The 14,335-nt window shown below is 34.4% G+C and overlaps 2 non-coding genes and 1 pseudogene across 2 annotated transcripts; all 3 read right to left on the bottom strand.

Moving 5' to 3' along the window:
• Positions 1–4,386: 4,386 nt before the first annotated feature.
• LOC122795157 lies at positions 4,387–4,522 on the bottom strand. The gene has a single exon (XR_006363765.1). It is a non-coding gene; the product is annotated as a U4 spliceosomal RNA (small nuclear RNA).
• Positions 4,523–7,687: 3,165 nt separating this feature from the next.
• On the bottom strand, positions 7,688–7,819 carry LOC122795162. Its single transcript, XR_006363769.1, has one exon. It is a non-coding gene; the product is annotated as a U4 spliceosomal RNA (small nuclear RNA).
• A 5,474-nt stretch (positions 7,820–13,293) lies between these two features.
• On the bottom strand, positions 13,294–13,411 carry LOC122795173 (annotated as a pseudogene).
• Positions 13,412–14,335: the final 924 nt, after the last annotated feature.

The raw sequence follows: 14,335 nt of genomic DNA, 5'->3' as shown, positions 1-14,335 counted from the left end.
AGGGACAGAGCTGGGAAAGATGTGCAGCAGGTAAGGGTGATAAAGGATAGTGAGGGAAATGTACTCACAGGCGAGGAGAGTGTGTTGAGTAGATGGAAAGAGTACTTTGAAGGGCTGATGAATGAAGAGAATGAGAGAGAGAGAAGGTTGGATGATGTGGGGATTGTGAATTAGGAAGTGAAACAGATTAGCAAGGAGGAAGTAAGGTCAGCTATGAAGAGGATGAAGAATGGAAAGGCTGTTGTCCCAGATGACAGACCAGTGGAAGCATGGAGGTGCTTAGGTGAAATGGCAGTGGAATTTTTAACCAGATTGTTTAATTAAATTTTGGAAATTCAGAGGATGCCCGAGGAGTGGAGAAAAAGTGTTTTGGTACCTATCTTTAAGAATAAGGGTGATGTGCAGAGCTGCAGTAACTAAAGAGGGATACAATTGATCAGTCACAGCTTGAAGCTATGGGAAAGAGTAGTAAAAGCTAGGTTAAGAAGGTGATGATTAGTGATCAGCAGTATGGTTTCATGCCAGGAAAGAGCACTACAGATGCATTATTTGCTCTGAGGGTGTTGTTGGAGAAATACAGAGAAGGTCAGAAGAAGTTGCATTCTGTCTTTGTGGACATAGAGAAAGCATATGACAGGGTGCCTAGGGAGGAGTTGTGGTATTGTATGAGGAAGTCGGGAGTGGCAGAGAAGTGTGTAATAGTGGTACAGGATATGTACGACGGTAATGTGACATTGGTGAGGACTGCGGTGGGAGTGACAGATACGTTTAAGGTGGAGGTGGGATTACATCAAGGATCAGCTCTGAGCCCTTTCTTATTTGCAGTGGTGATGGACAGGTTGACAGATGAGATCAGACAGAAGTCTCCGTGGACTATGATGTTTGCAGAAGACATTGTGATTTGTAGTGAGAGTAGGGAACAGGTGGAGGAGACCCTGGAGAGATGGAGATATGCTCTAGAGAGAAGAGGAATGAAGGTCAGCAGGACTAAGACAGAATATATGTGCGTGAATGAGAGGGAGGATAGAGGAATGGAGAGGATGCAAGCAGTAGAGGTGGTGAAGGTGGATGAGTTTAAATACTTGGGGTCAATAGTTCAGAATAACGGTGAGTGTGGAAGAGAGGTGAAGAAGAGAGTACAGGCAGGATGGAGTGGGTGGAGAAGAGTGTCAGGAGTGATTTGTGACAGACGAATACCTGTAAGAGTGAAAGGGAAGGTCTACAAGAGGGTAGTGAGACCAGCTATGTTATATGGGTTGGAAACAGTGGCATTGACAAAAAGGCAGGAGTTTGAGCTGGATGTGGCAGAATTAAATATGTTAAGATTTGCACTGGGTGTGACGAGGGTGGACAGGATTAGGAATAAGTATATTAGAGGGTCAGCCCAGGTTGGAAGGTTTGGAGACAAAGCCAGAGAGGCACGATTACGTTGGTTTGGACATGTGCTGAGGAAGGATGCTGAGTATATTGGGAAAAAGATGCTAAGGATGATGCTACCAGGTAACAGGAAAAGAGGAAGGCCTAAGATAAGGTTTATGGATGTGATAAGAGAGGACAAGCAGGTGGTTGGTGTGACAGAGCAAGATGCAGAGGACAGGAAGAAATGGAAACAGGTGATCTGCTGTGGCGACCCCTAAGAGGAACAGCCGAAAAAAGATGATGATGAGTAATGGTGAGTGTGGAAGAGAGGTGAAGAAGAGGGTACAGGCAGGGTGGAATGGGTGGAGAAGAGTGTCAGGAGTAATTTGTGACAGATGGGTATCAGTAAGAGTGAAAGGGAAGGTCTACAAGAGGGTAGTGAGACCAGCTATGTTATATGGGTTGGAGACGGTGGCATTGACGAAAAGGCAGGAGTTAGAGCTGGATGTGGCAGAGTTAAAGATGTTAAGATTTGCACTGGGTGTGACTAGGATGGACAGAATTAGGAATCAGTATATTAGAGGGTCAGCTCAAGTTGGACAGTTTGGAGACAAAGCAAGACAGGCGAGATTGCATTGGTTTGGACATGTGCTGAGGAGAGATGCTGGGTATAGTGGGAAAAGGATGCTAAGGATGGAGCTGCCAGGAAAGATGAAAAGAGGAAGGCCTAAGATAAGGTTTATGGATGTGGTGAGAGAGGACATGCAGGCGGTTGGTGTGAAAGAGCATGATGCAGAGGACAGGAAGAAATGGAAACAGATGATCCACTGTGGTGACCCCTAACGGGAACAGCCGAAAGAAGATGATGAGTCATTTCTCAGCAAACCTATATCTATCATGTGTTTGTGAGTTACAGTATACCTAATGAAATTTAATTGATATTTTTCTTTGGGCTACAAAATATTAATTCTATTTTGCTGTGCCTCCTTTCTTCTCCATGTTTCTCACTAATGCAGCAACCTCACAGTGATGTCATTTGTGAATTCTCATAGGTTTTCAATACCTATTTACTTTGTAAAGCCAACAGGATATTACCTCAGTCAACAGACAGCAACCCGACAACTTCCAAGCAATATACCTTTTCATGGACTATGAGTTGCCTGAAAGCTACGCTTACTCAGAAACACAGGTTCTGCAAGTTATTGTACAACAAAAGGTGCACAGGAGACAATGATAAATTCTGTTTTAAAGATCATTCTGATTTCATTCGGTGCAGTTTTCAGAACTGCATCTATTCTAGGCAGTTTTTTTTCATCACACACTAAAAAATGCAGAAATATTGTCTTTCTCATTGAAAATTAGGAAAGGGTGACAAAGAATAAAGTGAGAAATAACTCCAATTTTTGATATTCCTTCTTTTGCTTTTTGCAAAGGGGTAATTGCAGCTACCACCACCAAAGTGAAATGCAGGATTTTTTTTATATCAAAAACAATGTACCGTAATATTTTCAAATGTGAGGGTGAATTCTTCACTCTACTCAGTTCACATTCATATTGCTAAAGAATCTTTTCTCAAGGTTTTCAATTTCGTAAACTTTAATTTATTTTTTTACCATATTTTAAATGTTGTACAAAGCGTTCCACAGTTTTCTTGCAATATTTGCAGAAATAATTTGAACTTAATTTTAAGCTTTAATTTTCAGAATGATTGAAGTTTTAAATATTTGCCACAATGGTACTGTTCATTACAAAAATGCCATTTGCAGGATGTAAGCTCATTATACATCACATTTCAGGTGACAACAATGTGTTCCTCAGTCATTTTGAGTGATATCTGAAATATGTTATTCATTTCAACTTGCAAGAAACACTAAAAGGCAAATCTGCAAATGCAGTTGAGGCAGACACTTTTACTGCCTCTTTCCCTTTTATGCAACTACACTATTCTATCATCTCATACTCCTTAAAAGTATGTAGATTCACAAGTCACAGCATATTTTGTTCTATCCAATTTTCTCATATCTCATGGGATCTGACTCTCTGCTGTGATTCCCTTTACACCTTCCATCCATTTCTTCATAAAAACTAGCCTTTCACAAGTGAAGCTATGAAGACTACATTTTTAAGCTAATTAACTAATGTAATGTCTAAATATATATAATGCGTAAAGCAGGCTTTTTGAATAGAAAGTATCCATTCAAAAAAGTGTTTCAAACCCTCTGGGAATTTAAAAATGTAACATTTTCAAACACATGCTGTGGTGCCTACACTTGTACACAATGTTTAAGCCTGCTCCATCATTTTGCACAAATATCAATCAACCATCCTGAGGTGACTTAAGTAAGCAAACGTCCCTTTAATCACAGAAACACAGAGGCCAATATTTATACTACTATTTTAAATTAAATCAAACTTGGACAAAGCAAAGAAATAGAACTCTGTTTGCTGAACAAATTGATAGGTTCTGTTTCATCCTGTTCTCCATCAAAAGGCTGGCTGAACAATACCCCACAGTCTACATTTTAAATAGACAATCATTAAAATATGGATATCGTGCTACAACAACATGTTGATGGATCCAGAGGTCTACATCCATTTACAAAGTATTTTGATAAATTAAGACTGTCATTTCTACTGCTTACTGAAATATACTTTCAGAAGTTATGTAATGAAATGGGTCTCTAAAAAATCCTACCCTACTTTAAAAAAAATGATATTGCAATGAAGAAGAAAATCTCCACAAAGTACTTTAATGACTTCACCTTATCAACATTATTAAAAAACTTGAAATTTATCTGTTATATCTTTATTACCGCAGAACTACAATAACAAAAAATAACTTTTTATACCAATATTTATATAAATCAAAATGAGAAATGAACATTATGTCATAAAAAGATAAGTGTAATTCAATCATCTGTTCTCAAACCAGAAGTGTCAACTTCTAAAAAATACACCATGCTCTCATAAAAAATCAGTAAAAATACCAAATTTGTCTCCGAAGCCTAATTTTTACAATACACACAGTCTCCAGAGAGACGGTAAAAAATTGTCAAGTCTGCCAAAGAACAGACTTAATGGGGTATTGGGTAAAGTTTTTAAATAGCCATAATCACACCTCCTTAGACCTTCATAGGCTATGATATTACCACTGCGCAAAGCTAAAAAAGCAAACTGGGACTCATCCTTCCCTATATTACAACGTCTTTGAGAGCTTGTGGAGACTTTCCTGATGTATTCTAGGATCGAATATGCAAATAATGTCACGTCTTTTCAACAAATTTTGCCATGCTTTTTCCTTTGTAATTTTTAACACTCATTTTACTAAATTAGCATATCATTCTAAAAGATAACAATGACACAATAGGTTTTTCACATTACATAACACTGAATTCCTATATTTTACCCATGTTTTCAAAATATCTCATAACACAGAAATGGTACAGAAAATCTTTAATTCATAATGCTAAGGAGAATTCATAGACACTCTCACAAAAAAACTTTACCTACTGCACAATAGATTAACACTAACTTTACAAATAAGATTTTTTTTAAAGCACAAGAAGAGACTTTTTAGAAGATGCTCTTCTGATAGTATCTTTTTTACTTTGTATGTTAATTAAGCAGATCATCACTGCTATTATGCAATGCTTCTACTGTCTTAGGTATCTGATTATTCATAGTCAACTCTTATTTTACTATCTAACTCAACAGTCTGCATCAGATCTGTGGAAAGTTAATTTTTTCCCAGTTTAATTTGCACTACTACAAATATATTATAGCTTCCATTCTTGGATGTCTTATAATGACTGAATCTATGTTATAAGATATTCAGAAATCATGGAATGTTATGAATAATTCTATGAGCACATTTATACTATAGTTAGTGCAAATGTTTCTTTGCCTTTTTCCATAAAGTCTGAAGCAAAGATTCAACTTTGCCAAGAATGGACTTTGAGCTACTTACCATTTAGGGAAAATAATTAGATGACTTTTGAATTAAAAATATCTCGATCTGTAAACTTGGACAGTACCTGCTTAATTACTCCTAAAACTGATCCATATGATTTGTACTCCATCAGTAATCATGTTTAAGGGCCATGAGTCATCTCTCAGCAAACCTATATCTATCATGTTTTTGTGAGTTACCATATACCTAATGAAATTAAATTCATATTTTTCTTTGGGCTACAAAATATCAATTCTATTTTGCTATGCCTCCTTTCTTCTCCACATCTCTCACTAATGCAGCAGCCTCACAGTGATGTCATTTGTGAATTCTCACAGGTTTTCAATACCTATTTACTTTGTAACACCAATAGGATATTACCTCAGTCAACAGACAGCAACCCGACAACTTCCAAGCTATATATCGTTTCAGGGACTATAAGTTTCTGAAAGCTACTCTTACTCAGAAACACGGGTTCTGCAAATTATTGTGCAACAAAAGGTGCATAGGAGACAATGATAAATTCTGTTTTAAAGATCAGTCTGATTTCATTCGGTGCAGTTTCCAGAACTGCATCTATTCTAGGCAGCATTTTTTCATCACACACTAAAAAATGCAGAAATATTTTCTTTCTCCCTGAAAATTAGGAAAGGCTGACAAAGAATAAAGTGAGAAATAACTCTAATTTTTGATATTCCTTCTTTTGCTTTTTGCAAAAGGGTAATTGCAGCTACCACCACCAAAGTGAAATGCAGGATATTTTTTTAAAACAAAAACAATGTACCGTAATATTTTCAAATGTGAGGGTGAATTCTTCACTCTACTCAGTTCACATTCATATTGCTAAAGAATCTTTTCTCAAGGTTTTCAATTTCAGTAACATAAACTTTAATTTTATTTATTTACCATATTTTAAATGTTGTACAAAGAGTTCCATAGTTTTTTGCAATATTTGCAGAAATAATTTGAACTTAATTTTAAGCTTTAATTTTCAGAATGATTGAAGTTTTAAATATTTGCTATAATGGTACTGTTCATTTCAAAAATGCCGTTTGCACGATGTAAGCTCATTATACATCACATTTCAGGTGCACATAGTGATATAATGTCAATCTGAAACCTTGTGTAACAATGCAGACATGATTGAGTAAATAACAATGTGTTTCTTCAGTCATTTTGAGTGATATCTGAAATATGTTATTCATTTCAACTTGCAAGAGACACTAAAAGGCAAATCTGCAAATGCAGTTGAAGCAGACACTTTTACTGCCTCTTTCCCTTTTGTGCAACTACACTATTCTATCATCTCATACTCCTTAAAAGTATGTAGATTCACGAGTCATGGCATATTTTATTCTATCCAATTTTCTCATATATCATGGGATCTGACTCTCTGCTGTGATTCCCTTTACACCTTCCATCCATTTCTTCATAAAAACTAGCCTTTCACAAGTGAAGCTACGAAGACTACATTTTTAAGCTAATTAACTAATGTAATGTCTAAATATACATAATGCGCAAAGCAGGCTTTTTGATTAGAAAGTATCCATTCAAAAAAGTGTTTCAAACCCTCTGGGAATTTAAAAATGTAACATTTTCAAACACATGCTGTGGTGCCTTCACTTGTACACAATGTTTAAGCCTGCTCCATCACTTTGCATAAATATCAAGTCAACTATCCTGAGGTGACTTAAGTAAGTAAACTTCCCTTCAATCACAGAAACACAGAGGCCAAGATTTATACTACTATTTTAAATGCAATCAAACCTGGACAAAGCAAAGAAACAGAACTCCGTATGCTGAATAAATTGATAGGTTCTGTCTCATCCTGTTTTCCATCAAAAGGCTGGCTGAACAATACCCCACAGTCTACATTTTAAACAGACAATCATTAAAATATGGATATCGTGCTACAACAACATGTTGATGGATCCAGACATCTACAACCATTTACAAAGTATTTTGATAAATTAAGACTGTCATTTCTATGGCTTACTGAAATATACTTTCAGAAGGTATGTAATGAAATAGGTCTCTTTAAAAATCCTACCCTACTTTAGAAAAATTCTGTTACAATGAAGAAGAAAATCTCCACAAAGTACTTTAAAGACTTCACCTTACCAACATTATTAAAACATTGAAATTTATCAGTTATATCTTTATTACCGCATGACTACAATAACAAAACACAACTTTTTACACCAATATTTACATAAACCAAAATGAGAAATGAGCATTACGTCATGAAAAAAGTGTACTTCAATCATCTGTTCTCAAAATCGAAGTGACAACTTCTAAAAAACACACCATGCTCTCATAAAAAGTCAGTACACATACCAATTTGTCTCCAAAGCCTAATTTTTACAATATACACAGTTTCCACAGAGATGGTAAAAAATTGCAAAGCATGTCAAAAAACAGACTTAACAGGGTATTGGGTAAAGTTTTCAAATAGCAATAATCACGCCTCAGTAGACCTTCATAGCTATGATACTACCACTGTGTAAAGCTAAAAAAACAAACTGGGACTCATCCCTCCCTATATTACAAAGGCTTTGACAGCTTGTGGAGACTTTCCTGATGTATTCTGGGATCGAATATGCAAATAATGTTAAGTATTTTCAACAAGGTTTGCCAAGATTTTTCCTTTGTAATTTTTATCACCCGATTTACTAAACTAGCATATCATTCTAAAAGATAAGAATGACACAATAGGTTTTTCACATTACATAACACTGCATTTCTATATTTTACCCATGTTTTCAAAATATCTCATAACATAGAAAAGGTACAAAAAATCTTTAATTCATAATGCTAAAGAGAATTCATAGGCACTCTCAAAAAAAACCTTAGCTACTGCACAATAGCTTAAAATTAACTTTACAAATAAGATTTTTTTAAAGCACAAGAAGAGACTTTTTAGAAGATACTCTTCTGATAGTATTTGTTTTACTTTGTATGTTAATTAAGCAATTCATCACCTCTATTATGCAATGTTTCTACTGTCTTACTTATCTGATTATTCATAGTCAACTGTTATTTTACTAGCTAACTCAAAAGTCTGCATCAGATCTGTGGAAAGTTGATTTTTTTCCCAGTCTAATTTTCACTACGACAAATATATTATAGCTTCCATCCTTGGAAGTCTTATAACGACTGAATCTATGTTATAAGATATTCAGAAATCATGGAATGTTATGAATGATTCTATGAGCACCTTTATACTATAATTAGTGCAAATGTTTATTTGCCTTTTTCCATAAAGTCTGAAGCAAGGATTCAACTTTGCCAAGAATGGACTTCGAGCTACTTACCACTTAGGGAAAATAATTAGACGACTTTTGAATTAAAAATATCTCGATCTGTAAACTTGGACAGTACCTGCTTAATTACTCCTAAAACTGATCCATACCATTTGTACTCCATAAGTAATCATGTTTAAGGGCCATGAGTCATCCCTCAGCAAACCTATATCTATCATGTTTTTGTGAGTTACAGTATACCTAATGAAATTAAATTCATATTTTTCTTTGGGCTACAAAATATCTGTTCTGTTTTGCTGTGCCTCCTTTCTTCTTCACATCTCTCACTAATGCAGCAACCACACACTGATGTCATTTGTGAATTCTCACAGGTTTTCAATACCTATTTACTTTGTAACACCAACAGGATATTACCTCAGTCAACAGACAGCAACCCGACAACTTACAAGCAATATATCTTTCAGGGACTATGATTTCCTGAAAGCTACTCTTACTCAGAAACACGGGTTCTGCAAATTATTGTACAACATAAGGTGCATAGGAGACAGTAATAAATTCTGTTTTAAAGATCATTCTGATTTCATTCGGTGCAGTTTCCAGAACTGCATCTATTGCAGGTAGCTTTTTTTCATCACACGCTAAAAAATGCAGAAATATTGTCTTTCTCCCTGAAAATTAGGAAAGGCTGACAAAGAATAAAGTGAAAAATAAATCTAATTTTTGATATTCTTTTTTTGCTTTTTACAAAGGGGTAATTGCAGCTACCACCACCAAAGTGAAATGCAAGATATTTTTTATATCAAAAACAATGTACCGTAATATTTTCAAATGTGAAGGTAAATTCTTCACTCTGCTCATTTCACATTCATATTGCTAAAAAATCTTTTCTCAAGAGTTTAAATTTCAGTAACGTAAACTTTAATTTTATTTTTTTACCATATTTTAAATGTTGTACAAAGCATTCCACAGTTTTTTGCAATATTTGCTGAAATAATTTGAACTTAATTTTAAGCTTTAATTTTCAGAATGATGGAAGTTTTAAATATTTGCCACAATGGTACTGTTCATTTCAAAAATGCTGGAAGTAAGCTCATTATACATCACATTTCAACTGCACATAGTGATCCATGTCAAACTGAAACTTTGTGTAACAATGCAGACACAACTGAGTAAATAACAATGTGTTCCTCAGTCATTTTGAGCGATATCGGAAATATGTTATTCATTTCACTTTGCAAGAAACACTAAAAGCCAAATCTGCAAATGCAGTTGAGGCAGACAGATTTACTGCCTCTTTCCCTTTTGTGCAACTACACTATTCTATCATCTCATACTCCTTAAAGGTATATAAATTCACGAGTCACGGCATATTTTATTCTGTCCAATTTTCTCATATCTCATGGGATCTGACTCTCTGCTTTGATTCCATGTACACCTTCCTTCCTTTTCTTCATAAAAACAAGCCTTTCACAAGTGGAACTATGAAGACTACATTTCTAAGCTAATTAGCTAATGTAATGTTTAAATATAAATAATGCGCAAAGCAGGGTTTTTTGATTAGAAAGTATCTATTGAAAAAAGTGTTTCAACCCCTCTGGGAATTTAAAAATGTAACATTTTCAAACACATGCTGTGGTGCCTACACCTGAACACAATGTTTAAGCCTGCTCCATCACAATGCACAAATATCAGTCAACCATCCTGTGGTGATTTAAGTAAGTAAACTTCCCTTCAATCACAGAAGCACAAAGGCCAAGATTTATACTACTATTTTAAATGCAATCAACCTTGGAGAAAGCAAAGCAAAGAAACAGAACTTCGTTTGCTGAATAATTTGATAGGTTCTGTTTCATCCTGTTTTCCATCAAAACGCTGGCTGAACAATACCCCACAGTCTGCGTTTTAAATAGACAATCATTAAAATATGGATATCGTGCTACAACAACATGTTGGTGGATCCAGACATCTACAACCATTTACAAAGTATTTTGATAAATTAAGACTGTAATTTCTACTGCTTACTGAAATATACTTTCAGAAGGTATGTAATAAAATGGGTCTCTTAAAAAAATCCTACCCTACTTTAGAAAAATTCTATTGCAATGAAGAAAAAAGTCTCCAGATCTGTGGAAAGTTGATATTCTTCCCAGTGTTCTTTGCACTACTACAAATATATTATAGCTTCCATTCTTGGAAGTCTTATAATGACTGAATCTATGTTATAAGATATTCAGAAATCATGGAATGTTATGAAAAATTCTATGAGCACATTTATACAATAATTAGTGCAAATGTTTCTTTGCCTTTTTCCATAAAGTCTGAAGCAAGGATTTAACTTTGCCAAGAATGGACTTTGAGCTACTTACCATTTAGGGAAATTAATTAGATGACTTTTGAATTAAAAATATCTCAATCTGTAAACTTAGAAAATACCTGCTTAATTACTCCTAAAACTGATCCATTCATTTGTACTCCATCAGTAATCATGTTTAAGGGCTATGAGTCATCTCTCAGCAAACCTATATCTATCATGTTTTTGTGAGTTACAGTATACCTAATGAAATGTAATTGATATTTTTCTGCAGGCTGCAAAATATCAATTCTATTTTGCTGTACCTCCTTTCTTCTCCAGTTTTCTCACTAATGCAGCAACCTCACAGTGATGTCATTTGTTAATTCTCATAGGTTTTCAATACCTATTTACTTTGTAATTCCAACAGGATATTACCTCAGTCAGCAGACAGCAGCCAACAACTTCCAAGCAATATATCTTTTCATGGACTAAGAGTTTCCTGAAAGCTACACTTACTCAGAAACATGGGTTCTGCAAATTATTGTACAACATAAGGTGCATAGGAGGCAATGATACATTCTGTTTTAAGGATCATTCTGATTTCATTTTGTGCAGTTTCCAGAAATGCATCTATTATAGTTGGCTTTTTTTCATCACACAGTCAGATGCAGAAATATTACATTTCTTCCTGAAAATTTGGAAAGGCTGACAAAGAATAAAGTGAGAAATAGCTCTAATTTTTGATATTCCTTCTTTTGCTTTTTGCACAGAAGAAATTGTGGCTACCACCACCAAAGTGAAATGCAGGATATTTTTTTTCAATATCAAAAACAATGTACCATAATATTTTCAAATGTGAGGGTGAATTCTTCACTCTACTCAGTTCACATTCAGATTGCTAAAGAATCTTTTCTCAAGGTTTTCAATTTCAGTAACTTAAACTTTAATTTTCTTTTTTTACCATATTTTAAATCTTGTACAAAGCATTCCACAGTTTTTGCAATATTTGCAGAAATAATTTGAACTTAATTTTACACTTTATTTTCAGAATAATGGTAGTTTTAAATATTTGCCACAATGGTACTGTTCATTTCAAAAATGCCCTTTGCAGGATGTAAGCTCATTATACATCACATTTCAGGTGCACATAGTGATATAATGTCAAACTGAAACCTGTTGTAATGATGCAGACACAACTGAGTAATTAACAATGTGTCCCTCAGTCGAAATATGTTACTCATTTCAAGTTGCAAGAAACACTAAAAGGCAAATCAGCAAATGCAGTTGAGGCAGACAGTTTTGCTGCCTCTTTCTCTTTTGTGCAACTACACTTTCCTGTCATCTCATACTCCTTCAAAGTATGTAGATTCACAAGTCACGCCATAATTTTTTCTAACCAATTTTCTCATATCTCATTGGATGTGACTCTCTGCTGTGATTCCATTTTCACCTTCCTTCCTTCCATTTCTTCATAAAACCAAGTCTTTCACAAGTGGAGTTATGACGTCTACATTTCCAAGCTAATTAAGTAATGTAATGTTTAAATATACATAATGCGCAAATCATTTTTTTTTTTTTGCTTAGGAAGTATCCATTGAAAAAAGTGTTTCATACCCTCTGGGAATTTAAAAATGTAACATTTTCAGACACATGCTGTGGTGCCTACACTTGTACACAATGTTTAAGCCTGCTCCATGACTTTGCACAAATATCAGTCAACCATCCTTAGGTGACTTAAGTAAGTAAACTTCCCTTCAATCACAGAAACACAAAGGCCAAGATTTATGCTACTATTTTAAATGCAATCAAATTCGGATAAAGCAAAGAAATGGAAGTTTGCTTAATAAATTGATAGGGTCTGTTTTATCTTGTTTTCCATCAAAAGGCTGGCTGAACAATACCCCTACAGAGTATCACAGTCTGCATTTTAGATAGGCAATCATTAAACTATGGATATAGTGCTACAACATGTTGATGGATTCAGAGGTCTACAACCATTTACAAAGTATTTTGATAAATTAAGACTGTCATTTCTACTGCTTACTGAAATATACTTTCAAAAGGTATGTAATGAAATGGGTCTCTTAAAAAAATCCTACTCTACTTTAGAAAAATTATTTTGCGATGAACAAGAAAATCTCCAAGTACTTTAATGACTTCACCTTCCCAATATTATTAAAACATTGATATTTATCAGTTATATCATTATTACCGCATGTCTACAATAAGAAAAAAACACCTTTTTACACCAATATTTACATATAACAAAATGAGAAATTAACATTATGTAATAAAAAATAACTGTACTTCAATCATCCCTTCTCAAAACAGAAGTGTTAATTTGTAAAAAAAAACACACAATGCTCTCATAAAAAATAAGTAAAAATACCAAATTTGTCTCTGAAGCTTAATTTTTGCAATACACCCAGTCTCCAGAGAGACAGTAAAAATTTGTCAAGTCTGTCAAAAAACAGATTTAAGGGGTTATAGCAATAATCACGCCTCAGTAGACCTTCATAGGCTATGATTCTACCACTGCTCAAAGCTAAAAAAAAAATATCATACTGTGACTCGTCCTTCCCTATATTACAAAGACTTTGACAGCTTGTGGAGACTGTTCTCATGCATTCTGGGATTGAATATGCAAATAATGCCAAGTCTTTTCAACAAGGTTTGCCATGCTTTTTCCTTTGTAATTTTTAACATTCCTTTTACTAAACTAGCATATCATTCTAAATGATCAGAATGACACAATAGGTTTTTCACAATACATAACATTACATTTCTATATTTTACCCATGTTTCCAAAAAATCTCATAATACACAGAAAAGGTACAGAAAATCTTTAAATCATAATGATGAGAATTTATAGGCACTCTCAAAAAAAAACCTTTGCTACTGCACAATAGCTTAACATTAACTTTACAAATAAGAGTTTTTTTGAAGCACAAGAAGAGACATTTTAGAAGATACTCTTCTGATAGTATTTTTTTACTTTGTATGTTAATTAAGCAGATCATCACCTCCATTATGCAATGCTTCTACTGTCTTGGTTATCTGATTATTCATAGTCAACTTTTATTTTACTATCTAACTAAATAGTCTGCATCAGATCTGTGGAAAGTTGATTTTTTCCCAGTGTTTTTAGCAATCCTACAAATATATTAAGTAATACCTGAAGCTTAAGACTTGAATACATTATAGCTTGACCAGGATAAATACTATAGCTGTTTTCAGCCAGCCCATTACTGAGTTAATTGCACCATTAGACCATCTCATCAGTGTGCTTCAGCTAGCCCATTCTGTGCTATGCATTGTTAGACCGCATTTATGTGAGTCGTTTTCTGTAGTCCTTACCCAGGTAAAATGCAAAGACATGTGCGTAGTTTAATGCATCTTGTATATCTTGTCTATTGCAGCATTTTTATTTTTAGCCATGCTTAATGCCTTTCTATATAAAATTGTCTTTCA

Source organism: Protopterus annectens, chromosome 2.part1 (genome assembly GCF_019279795.1).
Source record: "Protopterus annectens isolate FY-2018-M chromosome 2.part1, PAN1.0, whole genome shotgun sequence".
Taxonomy (NCBI): domain Eukaryota; kingdom Metazoa; phylum Chordata; order Ceratodontiformes; family Protopteridae; genus Protopterus; species Protopterus annectens.
This window is presented reverse-complemented; position numbering and strand designations above follow the sequence as displayed.